This window comes from Sus scrofa, chromosome 5 (genome assembly GCF_000003025.6).
Source record: "Sus scrofa isolate TJ Tabasco breed Duroc chromosome 5, Sscrofa11.1, whole genome shotgun sequence".
Classification (NCBI taxonomy): domain Eukaryota; kingdom Metazoa; phylum Chordata; class Mammalia; order Artiodactyla; family Suidae; genus Sus; species Sus scrofa.
The window spans coordinates 81,189,927-81,204,466 of NC_010447.5; the positions used below are offsets into that span (position 1 = coordinate 81,189,927).

At 41.9% G+C, this 14,540-nt stretch overlaps 1 long non-coding RNA gene across 1 annotated transcript; it reads left to right on the top strand.

Moving 5' to 3' along the window:
* On the top strand, positions 659-14,250 carry LOC110260782. The gene is made up of 4 exons (XR_002344190.1): positions 659-790; positions 4,420-4,489; positions 8,116-8,203; positions 13,172-14,250. It is a non-coding gene; the product is annotated as an uncharacterized LOC110260782 (long non-coding RNA).

The following is a 14,540-nucleotide window of genomic DNA, read 5'->3' on the forward strand; positions in this document are numbered from 1 at the left end:
AAGGCCCATGGGAGAAATTTCTCTTTGGTTCTTATTTCTAGGTAGAGTTGCTCTTTTTCTAAGCCTCTGGCTTGTTTTAATCAATAGACACTACAAAACTTGAAAATAACTATATTAGTCTGTTCTGGCTGCTATCACAGAGCACCACGGGAGGTGTATAAACAACCAAAACTTATTTTTCATAGTTCTGTTCTGGGGGCTGGGAAGTCTGTGCTCAAGGTGCTGAAAGACTTGGTATCTAGTGGGGGCTCACTTCCTGGTTCGTAGATGGCTGTTTGCCTGTTGTGTCCTCATAGGTGGAAAAGGAAAGGGAGCTTTTCAGGGGCTCCCTGAGAAAATCTTTTAATTTTATAAGGACACTAGTCCCATTCATGAGGGATCAACCCTCAAGACCTAATCACCTTCCAGAGGCCCCACCTCCAAATACTATCACATTGAAGAATAGCATTTCAACTTAGGAATTTGAGGGGGCCGGAAACATTCAGTCTGTGTAACAACTGTTCATCTTTCTCTCTTTGTACTGGCTGCTGAAAAATTTAGACCCAAATCAGTGACCTGCATGAAGCAAGTGGATGCATTTCCTGAATTAAACCCAGCTTTGTCTTTATTTTACATTTCTTACTCTATTTTTTGATTTGTTTCTTAATTACAGCTCTTTGACACGGGACAGAAAATCCAACTCAACCGATCTGGAGCTGAAGATGAGATGGATCCTACTCAAGACACAGGGATAAGAGGGATCTATTTTCAAAGGAAACAAGACAGTCTTAGCAAAAGAAGAGAAATGGAGGTACAAAGCAATATGCCAGGAATTTAACATCTCTCATGGTAGCAAGGTGGCTGCTGTGGTTCCAAACCTCACATCAAATCACCACTAAATCAAATTAAAGAAAGGAAGATTATCTCTCCCCAAAACTCTGGGAGATGTCTCCTGTTTTCTCACCTGATCTGTTTAGGTTAAGTGCTATCCCTGAATCAAGTCAGTGGAAAAAAACTCTTAACCAGTCATGTTCATGCTATAACATGAGGAGAACTGAGTAGAATTGGTCCTCTTGACCCTCAGCATTCCTGCTCAACCCCTCCCATATCATTTTCTGCAGAGGTTACCTATTTCATATCTGTTTATTTGCAGCTTTGCCCTAAGCTATGGTGGGTCAATCAGATAACTAATCCCTGCTCAGCTGGTAACCTCCAGATAACATAATGCCTTAACCTCATTTACAAGTCTCTTAAAGACTCATAAACACAGGAGCCCTGGCTTACTTTTTGTTTAAAGACATGAAATGACAGCAAGAACAGGGCTAATAAAAACACAGAGTATTGAGGTCCCACTACTTACTATTGGTGGTGAGCAAGTCTGGCTTTGGCTTCTTAAGCAGCCCAAAGGAAGAGGGAAAAACCGATCAGTCACGTAATTCTCCGCCTCCATGAGATTAAAACAAAGTAGCAGGAGGGCAACACTGCTATTATTGACTATCTGGCAGAAACAACCATTGGAAGAGGGTGTTGGGCAATTAATACACACACTCAGCAGCATCCCTGTGATTGACACGGTGGCAAAATGGGGGAGCTCCTCCCTTTCTTCATAGGGAAGCTCAATTGAGCCTATGGCATTTCCCAAATCCACTTTAGCACTTTCCTAAATCTGTCTTAACTCTTCTCCACACCTGTGGGGTTGGGGTTGGGGGCAGGGTTGCATATCTCTCATGCAGTCTTCATAAATGATACATCTGATGAGTTTTTGAGCAACTCCAGAGTTAGGCAGTGCCTGATAAAGAATATCATTTGCTGGGTGAGTAAAGAACATCATGCTGGCACGCTCATGATTTATGTAGGGCAATCTTGCAGGCCCCTTGAGGACCAGTGTCTGCCAGTGGATTAATTTCTGCTTTCCAATCTACACCGTTTTTCAAGCAGAAAACAACAGCAGCAACATTGCCGGAGCTTCCTCCACCTCTGTCTTTCTTACTTACCGATGTGTTGCCCATTTAAGATTTAGAAAACCTTTGCTCCCCAATTTCACTTATAAGTTGCTGGTGCTTTTACACTGCTTCTTGTCTTTGCAATTTCATACCCACCATTATAGAGAGAATGCCTCCTAATCCAATCTCAGCTCCCTGTATTTTTTAATTGGTTAGGACAGGGAGTAAGAAGCAATTAGTCAATTTATTTAAGATTTGATTCCTGGGTTGTACTCACATGGGATTCTGAATCAGTATCCTAGGAGGTAGAAGTCCCGGAATCTGCATGTCAGTAAGCAAGCTGATTCAAATCCTGGTCCAAACTCTCTTTTAGCTAGGGAAGTCAACTCCCTTTCAGCTTTTAACACCCTACAATAAAACCATAGTTTAAATCAACGTTTCTCCACCTTTGGTTCAGGGCTGCCCTCCCAAGGAGCTTTTTTAGGTTTTGTTTTTCCTCCTAGCCACCCATCTTCTCCTTCCCCTGCCATAAAATTTTAGTACCAGAAATAGAGCATAAATATGTTTGTGTGCTGTGGTCCTTTGAAGAGTTACACACCATTATAATATTTAAGTGCTTTGTACCCTCCCCCTGCCCCAGTGTATTTTCACCCCTTTGAGGGGAAATGGTGGTCTCATTGGGCAAACAGGGCTCAAATCAAAGGTATTTGGAAACTCAGAGCCGTATCTCCACTGTCCAGTGGGCATCAGAACTCAGTATGCCCCCTATTCATTTTATCTCCCCCCTCCACCTTCAGACCACCCTTTCTGATGGCCCTCTGTTGGTCACTGTCACTGTCACCAGTCTAAGCCAGAAATCTGGGAATTATTCCAGCCTCTCCCCTCTCCTGATCCTGCCAGGCTTACCTGCCATACACTTGACAAACATGAATCTTCTTCTACAAGCCAACCACCAACTCTCTCATTCTGAGAATCATTCTTTCTTCCTGGAATGGTTGCAAAAGTCCGTGAACCAGTCTCCCATGTCCAGTCCTCAAATCCATTTACATGAGGATCTAAAAGAATTCAGATCGGACCCCCTCACACCCCTGCTTGAACCTTTCACTGGCTCCCTGATGCCCTTGAGATGAAGCAGAGATGCTCTAAGATGAAGGATAGACTCTCCAACGTTTGTCCCCTGTCCTATTTTCCACTCTATCCTTCTTCTGTCCTCACATTTTGTGTTCCGGTTCTACCAAACTGCTAATCCCTGTATTGTATGCTTCTTTGCCTTTCTTTACGTAATTCTTTTTTCCCGGAGTTCTTTTCTCATTGTTTATTCCTTCACGTCCTTTAAAAGTCAGCCCAGTCTTCACCTCCCTGAAGCCATTCCTGAGAGCCCAGATTGAACGAAAGCCCCCTGCCCCACACCACTCTGAGTTTCTTGTCGTGGCATTGCTTTGAAAACGTGTCTGTCTACTGTTAAATCCAAAAGTTGTTGATGGTAGCATCCACCTCTTTTTATTGCTCTTTCTCCAGAGGCTAGCAGAGTGCTTGGTGCATGACAAGTGTTCAGTAAAATATTTGTTGAAGTAAACCGAACTATACCTTCCCAAGGTTGGGAACTAATTAGTATTAAAATGGACCACAAAAGCAGGTGCCCAGGAAGGAAAGAGAAAGAAAGCACAGGCTTTGATCATCCACCAGTGGGATAATTGCTTCTAAATAATTCAGATTGTTGCTGAAAAATGCCCAAACAACTGGTCAGTTCATTGGAAAAGTCAGCCAGTTGGCATCACAGAGACCAAAACATTCAACCAGTGATTTCACTAGACTTGCGACTTTTCAGCAGGTGTCCACGCAGCCTGTGATGGAAGAAGTTACTGATCACGCTTTGTTCATTTCTACTCCCTCCTCCTTCCCTACCCGCTCACACAACCCACACCCTAGCCTGGTGTTTTAGCACCCTTCTGAAAATATAAATATTTAAAAACATTCATGTGTGAGAAACGTCCTGAAACTGGCTAGAAAATTGCCTAAACTGCCCTTCTTATGAAAAGGCAAGTTGAACCACATTGCTGTAAAGCACTAGCCCCTTTCAGGTTTTGGACACGTGGCCCCTCTGGCTGAATGGACAGAAAGTCTGAATGTGTAAGAGCCGCTAAAAACAACCACCCAAACAAGACAGCCATTCTCACTCCCCTCAGACCACCGCTCAGAGAGGCTGCTCTCGACGGGTTCTACATGCTAAATAACTCCTATTCTTAGTTCACGTTGACTTGGTGGCCAAGCCAGGTGAAAAGACAATTGACCCAAACAGCCCCATGGAGCTCAAAGCTTTACTAACGAGGTGAATCTTTTCTAAGCCCCGTCAGCATTGTCGAGTGCTAAGTGCCACTTTCTCAAAATATGTCTTTCACGGAAAAGAAAAATTATTAAAAGAAGGTGGGGGTGGGCAGAAAAAGCGTCCTTTAATGGACTGTTTTATACTTTTGTTGTGGTGTGTGCTTTCTTGCAGGCGACTTTTTGGCAAATACTGCATCTTCAGCCAGGAGAAGTTGGCTGAGGACAAAAGGGCTTTTGAAGCGGTGAGTGTAAATTCAGACTCCTTTTCTTTCTTTCTTCCTTCCTTCCTTTCTTCGCCCTCTCTCTTCTCCTGGGTCCGGAGACCGCTCAGCAGAAATAATCAGCGCCGTTGCTTTCCGTCCACGTCCCCTGAATTACTCAAACATCAAATGTGACTTCAGAATGGAGGCACGCTTGATTCTTTTCTGCAAAAGTTTCCCTACCCATTCTTTATTTACATGTCCTGGTAAGGCACAGCGATGTCCAGCCAGTCAGAAGACACACACACACACACACACACACACACACACACACACACACACACACAGGAGGCCATTAAACAAATTAAAAGGGATGAGGATGACTAGTACAGTACTCTTGGAATCCCCAATTTGATTAGTCTGAGTTTAATACACAAAAGCAGCGCCGGAGAAAGAGGGGAGGCGAACTGCTCTTTAATAACCTGTACAATTAAATTATGGTGATGAATTTAACTATTCTGGGCTTCTTGAAGGAGTCTTATTATCTGAAGAAAGTCAGTTTTGCAGCAGGGTTTCTGAGTGTGTCCCTGGAAGTCTCATGGTGGCAGTTCTGTGCCTTAAAATCTATTTCTTCCTTTCAGAATTGCTTTTCTGTTTCTCAAACTTTGTCTGCAAAAATTATTCAGATAGATTTAACTCCTCAGGGGGCCTTACTTTTCTTTGGTTCTTTGGAAACATGGAGTCAGAAAAGATAACGTAGGGGAAAGAATAAGCTATGGTAGCTGTAGGTGGATGCTTTGGGGCGACTTTGGGTCAAAGCCCTAACTTGCTTTACAAGCATCCTGCTTCTTTCTTTATGGAGACCTCAATTCTTCTTCTTCTTTTTTTTTTTTTTTTGGTCTTTTTGCCTTTTCCAGGGCTGCTCCCACAGCATATGGAGGTTCCCAGGCTAGGGGTCAAATCGGAGCTGTAGCTGCCGGCCTCCCCCACAGCCACAGCAACGCGGGATCCGAGCCGTGTCTGCGACCTACACCACAGCTCACGGCAACGCCAGATCCTTAACCCACTGAGCGAGGCCAGGGATCAAACCCGCAACCTCATAGTTCCTAATCGGATTTGTTAACCACTGTGTCACGACGGGAACTCCAGGAGACCTCAATTCTTAAGGTATCCAAACATCAGGGCACATTGTGTCAGAAGCTGATGTGCTGTGGCTTGATTTTCTAGGGACCAGGCCTCTGTATTTGTGTCCCTCCTGGGAGTCATCATTCTGTCCTGAAGCAGCGTGTGAATGTCTGTCTCCCACTTGCCTTCGCTTAAAGGCTATAGTGGAGGCAGGTGCTATCCCGATAGAGGCTTACTCTGTACCTCTGTATGTTCAGGGCACATTCCCATTGTCTGTTGAAGGATGAACTAAAATGGAACAAGGGACAAGAGGAGGGAGAATTTTTATACTGTTGGCCTCAAGCAGAGCTTCCACCGAACCTCAGCTGCTCTTAAAAATTAGGCCTGCTTCCATATGACATGTAAGTGATGAATAGTATTTACTCATTGTGGCATCATTTTCCAATGCAGATGGTGCCTTAGAGTCTATGACACCTAAGTCCTGAGAGAGTTACACGGAATATTCCCATGTGGTTATCAGACTGGACTTGGTTTTAGGGGAGATTGAGAGCACAGATTCTGGCTTCAAATCTTGTTTGTGCCGTAACTGGCTTCACAATCTTAGTCTTGCTGTACACCTTTCTTTGCTTCAGTCTCCTCCTCACAAAACAGGGGTGATCACAATACCATAAAAAGGTAGTTATAAGAGACCAGTGACACATGCAAAGCCATAGGAGAGGTCCAGAGTTGTGAATTGGGGCTCATTAGTTGCTAAGCATTTACTGGCTGCCAGACACTCTGCTAACCCTTTGTATGTGGCATTATTATCTCATTTACAGGATAAACCTAAGATATAGTTGTTATTTTCTCTCTTTTAAAGATGTGAAACTGAGGCTTGGTGAGACTAAGCAAATCTCCCAAGGTCATAGGTATAGGAAGAAGAAGTCACAGAATTAGGTTATGAATGTGGGAAGTCTGACACATGTGCTTAGCCACTTATTATACCATGTGTATTTGAAAATTGGTTCCTGGTCTCCAAGAGTGAGTGCATCAGCCAATAGGGAAGAAAAGAGAGAAATAATTAGCTAGTATTTCCACGAGGTGGTAGTGAATGAGGGTGGTAGGGTAACACATGGTATGGCAGGGAAGAAGCTCAGAAGTGGACGTGCCACGGTGGTTGATGTAGGTTACAGGACATCAGGCATCTGGCATGTGGAGTGGTGGTTAGCAAGGTAAGTGATTTCACCGATCGGTGTCCAGCATGCTGATCTAAGGTGGTCATGTGCCCTAGTTATCCTGGCTACTTCATCCTGCCAGGAGTCTCAGTATGTACTTATTAACTGTCTGACTTAATCATCTACTTGGCTTGGGTCATAGTGTCTGGTACTTTGCCAGGGATCAACAGTGAAAGGATATTCCAGGGCAGAGTCACCTGATAAACACCACCCCTTTATCATTATCACACATCCAATGAAACTTGAAGAGTTGTGCAATTACCTATTAGATGTATCCCTCTTCTCATGATCCATGTTAGGGGATTGAAAGTGGACTGGGAGTAGGAATACTTCCATTTTTTTTCCTCTTAGAGTCTGAAAGTCAGTGGATTCTTGAAATTCATTCCACTCTCTTTGCAGTCCAGGCCACATAAACTCCTGGAGCTTTAATCTTGCTGTGGTGAAGATGGGCACCTGCTTTTTAGGGCATGTATTTTTTAAAACTTCCAGCTCTCCAATTCTTGGCGAGGATGAGCTTTGCAATATTGAACTGCATTTTCATTGTGGTCTGTTAGAAGTGATGCCGAATAGTGAGCTTGTACATAAATGGACTTTATCTTTGCAATTTATGTGTAATTTGGGATCAAGGTGACTTTGAGCCTTGCCCCACCAATTTTATAAATACAAAGGAGACCACAGGCAGACCATTTATAGAGAATATATGAAGAAGAAAATATTTATGACACTTGTTAAAAGAAGATAAAGAAGACTTTATTGAAGGGGAGCTACTTACTGTAATAAAGTTTTGTGATCAGGGGAGAGATTGGGTTTAACTCCAAATACAACAAGGAAAATTTATAGCGAAGGAGCATGGTGGGGGAAGTGTTGGTAGATGAAAAATTACTAAGAGGATACACCAGGAGTAAAGGAGGATTCTGGTTAACCTGACCTAACAAGATTCATACTAAATACAGGCCAGGGTGATCAGATATCACCTGGGAGGTGGTGGAGGATAAGGAACTTGATCAGATATTGAAGGTGATGACACATCGATGGTGGGGATTAAACTGATTTAGGATTCTTTTTAGAACTGGACACTGCAGAGAAGGACATGGGATTCCAGTAAAGGAGCCAGTCAAAAAGAGGACCTAGGCCATCCAATGTTATTGCAAATGGCAAGATTTCATTCTTTTTATGGCTGAGTAATAGTCCACTACATATATATATACACACACACACTTTTCTTTATCTGTTCACCTGTCAAATGACATTTAGGTTGTTTCCATATCTTGGCTATTGTAAATAATGCTGATGTGAACATTGGGGTGTGTATATCTTTTCAAATTCTAGGTGTGGAATTGCTGCATTCTGTGGTATGGAGAACCCTCCATACTGTTCTCTACAGTAGGCTGCACCAACTCACATTCCCACGAACAAGGTAAGAGGGCCCCTTTTCTCTGCATCCTTGCCATCATTTGTTATTTGTGCTCATTTTGATGAAAGCCCTTCTGCCAGGTGTGAGTTGATAGCTCGATGTGGTTTTGATTTGCGTTTCCCTGATGATTAACAATGTTGAGCATCTTTTCATGTGCCTGCTGGCCATCTGCATTTCCTCTTGGGAGAAATGTCTATTCAGGTCTTCCACTCATTTTTCAATCTGGTTGTTTGCTTATTTGATGCTGAGTTATATGAGCTGTTTGTGTATTTTGGATATTAACCCCTTGTTTATCATAGCATTGCAAATATTTTCTCCCATTCAGTAGGTTGTCTTTTCATTTTGTTGCTGGTTTTCTTTGCTGTACAAAGACTTTTAAGTTTAACTAGGTCCTACTTGTTTATTTTTGCTTTTCTTCCCTTTACCATAGGAGATATAGTTCAAAGAATATTGCTACAATTTATGTCAGAGTGTTCTGCCTATGTTTTCTTCTAGGAGTTTTATGGTGTATGGTATTACATTTAGTTCTTTAACATTTTGAGTTTATTTCTATGTATGGAGCTAGGGAATTATCTCATTTCATTCTTCTACATGTAGCTATCTAGTTTTCCCAGTGCCATTTATTAAAGAGACTCTCTTTTCTCCATTGTATACTCTTTCCTCCTTTGTCATAAATTAATTGACCATAAATATGTGGGTTTGTTTCTGGGCTCTTTATCCTGTTCCATTGATCTATGTGTTTGTTTTTATGCCAGTACTATGCTGTTTTGGTTACTGTAACTTTATAGTATAGTCTGAAGTCAGGGAATGTGATTCTTCCCATTCTGGTCTTCTTTCTCTAGATTGTTTTGGCTATTCAGGGTCCATTGTATTTCCATACACATTTTAAGATTTGGAGGTTATTATGCTGAGTGAAATAAGTCAGACAAAGACAACTACTTTATGATATCACTTATATATAGACTCTAAGAAATACAACAAACTAATGAAAATAATAAAAAAGAAACTCAGAGAACAATCCAGTGGTTACCAGTGGGGAGAAGGTAATAGAGGGGTAGGGGAATAAGAGGTACAAACTATTATATATATAATAAGCTACAATGATATTTGACACAGGAATATGTGACCCAATATTTTATAATAACTGTAAATGTTGGCGTATAAACTTTAAAATTGAGTTATGCAGATGTAACTATAGCTATCCAGGTATAACTGTAATTTATACCTGTAATTTATGTAATATTATATATCAACTATACTTCAATATAAAAAATAGAAAGCTCAGAAGAGCCTGACCAAAGTTTGGTCAGGGAGAGAATTTTTCCATTCTACAGAATATGGTATGATCTGCCATTTCATTTTTTGAATAAAACAGGTTAGACATTCTCCTGCCATATTAGATATTTCTCTTTACCTTGGAACTGAGAGTAAAGTATGCATGTAGGAGGTGTTCTGGATTGCCTATTAGAGAAAAACCTCTCCATGGTATATATTGTGCTTGCATTTTGAACATCCACAAAACAGTAATTACCATTTTTACATGCTCCTGATTTGTCAAATAGTAACTAGAAGACTTTCATACATACACTTGTGAGTTCCATTCAACTACTCCAAGGGAATATGTGCAGCAACCATCAGTAAAAAACAATATGGATGTCATATTGATCCATTTAGAATTCACCACAGACATCCCCTAAAACTATTAAACCCAGAAAAGATCTGCTAACATTCATTACAATACCACAACCAACCCCACCCCTCATAATCTGTGAACCAAGCCATCACTTGGTGAGATCTTACAGCACTTCCTCATCACTAGTCACTGAATTTTATTAATAGCTTTAAATACTGATAGAAGAGAATAACTTGAAAATAAATTAGGTGTGCCTTCTTGTTTTGAGATGGAAAAAAGAATCACATTTTGATAAACTTTGTTTATAACATTGTGTTCAAATATATTAAAGTATGTGAAGATTGTTCTTAACCAGCAGATGGATTTGGGAGAGAGTGTTGATTACTGCTTGGGAGTCCATCTCGGAAACAGACTCTAGGTTTGAGTCCTGGTTCTGTCACCTATTAGCTGTGTGACCTGTTGTGTGTTCTGAGCAAGATACTTAGCCCTTCTGCCTCCATTTTCTCATCTATAAAGTGGGGGTGTTAATGTAACTATTTAATTGGTTGCTTAGAGAATTATATTGCCTAGCACATGTAAAATACTTAGACTAGTACTTGGCACGTGGCTCTCAGGTTAACCTCTAATCTTGTTCTTTCAGCAGTTTGGTTTCCACTGATGGGTCCTTTCATTTTTACTTGCAATTCCTACTTCTGACGTGCAATAACTATGAATGTAGGCACAGTTGACATGAGATTCAAAGTCAGGCTCTTGCTTGTGCAATCTTTGGCAAGGCACTCAATTTCTTTTCCTTCATCTATGAAATGGGAATAAAAATAATTACCTTATAAGATCATTATGGTAATGAAATTAGGTAATGTGAATAAGGCACTAGACACAACACCTAAAACACAGGAAATGCTCAATAAGTGGCAACTATAGTCTTTATGAGCCCATATAGGCAGCGTTGTTTCAAGGCATGGATGATGATCTGAGAATCTGGAGAGCCAGCCTCCTGTCTGGGTTCATAATCTCGTTGATATGGGGTAAGTGGATCCAATGCCTTGCCGCTCACATAGAGGAGTTTCCCTGGCGGTTCACTGGGCTAAGGATCCAACGTTGCCACTGCTACAATGAGGATGTGATCACTGGCTTGAGAACTTCTAAATGTTGTGGGCCCAGCCAAAAATAACTAAGTAAATAAACAAAATGTACATAGAAGGTTCTCCTTTACTCAAATCCATCAGCTCTTCTCATTTGCTGCCCAAATTTGTGAACATTTAGAATAGGCACCAAAAGAGTGCAAAGAAAGGATCCTTAGAGTGCTCCTGCAGTAAACTGAGCAGGCAGAACATGATAAGAAAAACTGAGCAGGAAACCAAAGTGGAAGAGGAGCCATGACAGTAATCAGAAGGCAGAGAACATAAGGAACGTGCTGCCCGCCTCTGACAGCCTTCTCTTGGCTCAGGAAAGAATCACAGGAAGAGGGCTTCTAAGAGGAAAGGGAACACTTATTTAATGGAAGGTTGGGATGTTAAAAAAAAAAAAAATCACAAGAAGTGGACATCTGATGAAAGTTACAAGAGGTCTTGTTTGCTTTCCCTATAAAGAGCTACGATACAGGGGAAAGGCAAGAATTGTCTTGTCATGGCATGAGGCACTCAAATCTGCATTTAAAAAATGGCCATGTCAGCACCCAGAAGATCTCCAGGAAGAGGCTTTTAGATTCCTAAGCTACTGCCAGGAATCATGAGTCTAACGGGCAAGCAGATTTTCTTCAACACCCGACGGTGTCCATGGACCATACAGAGGGGGGCACTATCTGTGCAAAATTTCCAGGGAGGGAGTTGGGACCAGGATTTCAGTTCTTTTGCTGGTTCCCCATGTGAGGTCACCCTCAGTACTTTGCTCTATGCTTCTGTTTCCTCGTTCACAAGATGAGGGCATTCAATGAGAATTCCTAGTCGATTATATTTTATGATTTTATATACAGGGCATGAAGATGATAATAAACATACAAACATACTGACATGCAGATTTGATAAAATGCTGTCACAGCTCTGGGCAAATCATGAAACTGGTTGGCACCTTAAGTTCAGTCTGTAATTGAGGAACTTGGACTGGATTATCTGTCAGTAGCCATTGTGGTACTAATTTTCCCAAAGGACCATTTTGTTCCTGGAGAGAAGTGGATACACACTTTAAAGCCTCTGTCTCTTGATGCCAATTATAGGGCAATACAAACAAAAACACTCATGGAGGTTATGGGTGGTAACTTTATTAACTCTTAGGGTATGGGTTCAAGAGATACATTTGATGAAATTCAGATTCAGGGCACAAAGGAGGCTGATGATAGCTTTGGAGTTGGGTTATTGACACCATATTCCTTTTTTTGGATAAAATCCCAGGGGGAAAAACCCCAAAACACCAAAACTGTTGCAGGTATTTTGTAAGGATATCCTTGAAACATGATTTATTGGTGGAAAGAGAGCTTCTCATCTCTTGCCAGTTGTGATTCTTTTGGAAAAGGGCCTTAGTGATGCTGACTTGAGGTGCTTGGAATCTGGAACGGAGCCACATTGGCGCAATCCAGGACATATACCTGGAAGGATCTGCATGTGGAAAAGAGCATGGATTGTACAACCCATAAAGCTATTGGATCTCAAAACCAGAAATGTAATGTGATGCTCAGATATACATCATATATACTGATGAGGTCAGAAATTCATCATAAGAGCACAGACATTTGGAGAGCAGCAAGGAGAAACTTATTTTAGGACAAGAAGCATCCAGCTATTGCTCAGGCAGTTGTTCAGGAAGAGTCAGGAAAGACGAAGGTTAATGATAATAACAGCCAACTTCTGAGCCATTAATAAATACCAAGCTCTGTTCTGAGCTTTTCAGTTGGACAACAATTTAAAGAAAAGAACCAATGTATAAAATTCCCCCCACCCCAAAATTAATTAGCATGTTGAGAAGGGAAAAATCTGCTCATCAGCAACATAAGACTAATCAAAGGGATATGAAGGGAGAAGGAAGACAGTGGGAGAAGAAAGAAGAGGATAAATATTACATGAAACATCTACTCATCTCAAGTGAGGATGTTAAACATGGAAGGAGGGTTTATCGCCTTTGGTGTCAGTAAGAAGTGACTACAAATGTTCCCAAGACTCAAGGCTGGTGTGTGGGAAAGGATGGAGATAGGAATAGAGTCAGCCCTCTCCCTGGTCACACGGAGCCCCTCTGGGGCTCTTCATCTGCTTATGGTAAGTGTCATGTGTAAGTGTCTGCACTGCTTTAAGATGAGAAATGACGTCATTAGGTATTCTTTTTTTTTCTTTTTTTTTTTTTCTTTACAGATCTTAGTGCAGAGCATACAGCACAAAGTATGTGAGGATCACGTTTTATTGTGTCCAGGTGACATTGGGAAGGTGCGTGGACTTGGATGTCCCATATAACGAATCTGGATCCCTTAACTCTGTGATTAATTGGCAGTGAGGTCTGAGACAGAACATCTTGTCTGAGCCCCATTCCCTGTTTGTAAAATGGGAATGAGAGTAATGGCTTCCCAAGGTGCCTTTTTTGAGGATTGTCACATTTAATCCTTTCACTGTCATTATCACTCTCACTATTTGGGTTTTACAGATGAGAAAACTGAGGTTCAGGGGAGCTGATTTGCCTCACCCCAAATCACACAGCTACTCCTTGAAAGACAGGAGTCCCTTCCGGGCAAGCCTGCTCTGTTTGACTTCATAGCAGACTTTTCAGGTCTGTGGTGTGAAACGTAATGCGCTGAATCACCGAGCACAGTGCCAGAAACGGAGCAGGTCCTCTCTGCTGCTGTTGGGTGATTAACTGGTGATAGAGGGTTCGAGGCAGACTTGCAAAGCTGTGCTCAGAACAAAAGGCCCAATGTCTGGATCATGTTTCTCTGACTCTTCTTTTCTGAGCCCACTGCCATTTCTCCCTCCACTCAGAAGAAAGGGCAGTCCTGGAGCCACGATTCAGCAGCCTCAGTGTTTAGGGGGCAACAAAGCCAACACGAAACAGAGGCGGTTTTGCTCCTTGAAGCCCAACTCCATCCCAGGAACAGTGGTGGCCTGATGCCTTCCTCTCATCTCACATCACACCTCAATCTGTCATTGATTGGATCTAGATGAAGCACCCTGTCTTTGGAGCAGGATCAATTTAGCCGATTTGTCTCATTTAGAGGCTGCTGAGATCAGTCCCTTGAAGCTCAGGATTGGCAAAGGGCAAATGTCTTTATGTGAGTTTGTATTTAATTAAACTGCTCCTGGTTCAATTAGTAAAATTCTCCCCCTGGTTGCCAGACACAGGTGTGAGCAAAAAGTGACCTCCGAAGCTGGACAACTGTGGTTAAATATGGCCATCGGGTAAAAGAGTGCATCTCAGGGCAGAGAATTTTTTTTTTCCTTCAATAAAAATGGATTTCAAATACAATTTACTGTTTCTACCTGGTGAAAGGGCAGGATGCTGTGAATCCGCAGGATGCTGAGATGAGTGCCATTTCTTTCCAGAAGGCCATGTTTCCAAATTAACTTGTTCAGATGCTAAGCAGAAAAGCAGCCGGGCTGCTAAGAAGAACAATTACTTTCCCTGGGTTGCCTACATGCTGGTTTGTTCAGCTCTCTTTATGTTCCAAACCTTGGCTGGCTCTGGAATGGGTGGTTCAGTACTGTGGGGGCTCTGAGTTTTTATTTCGGTGAA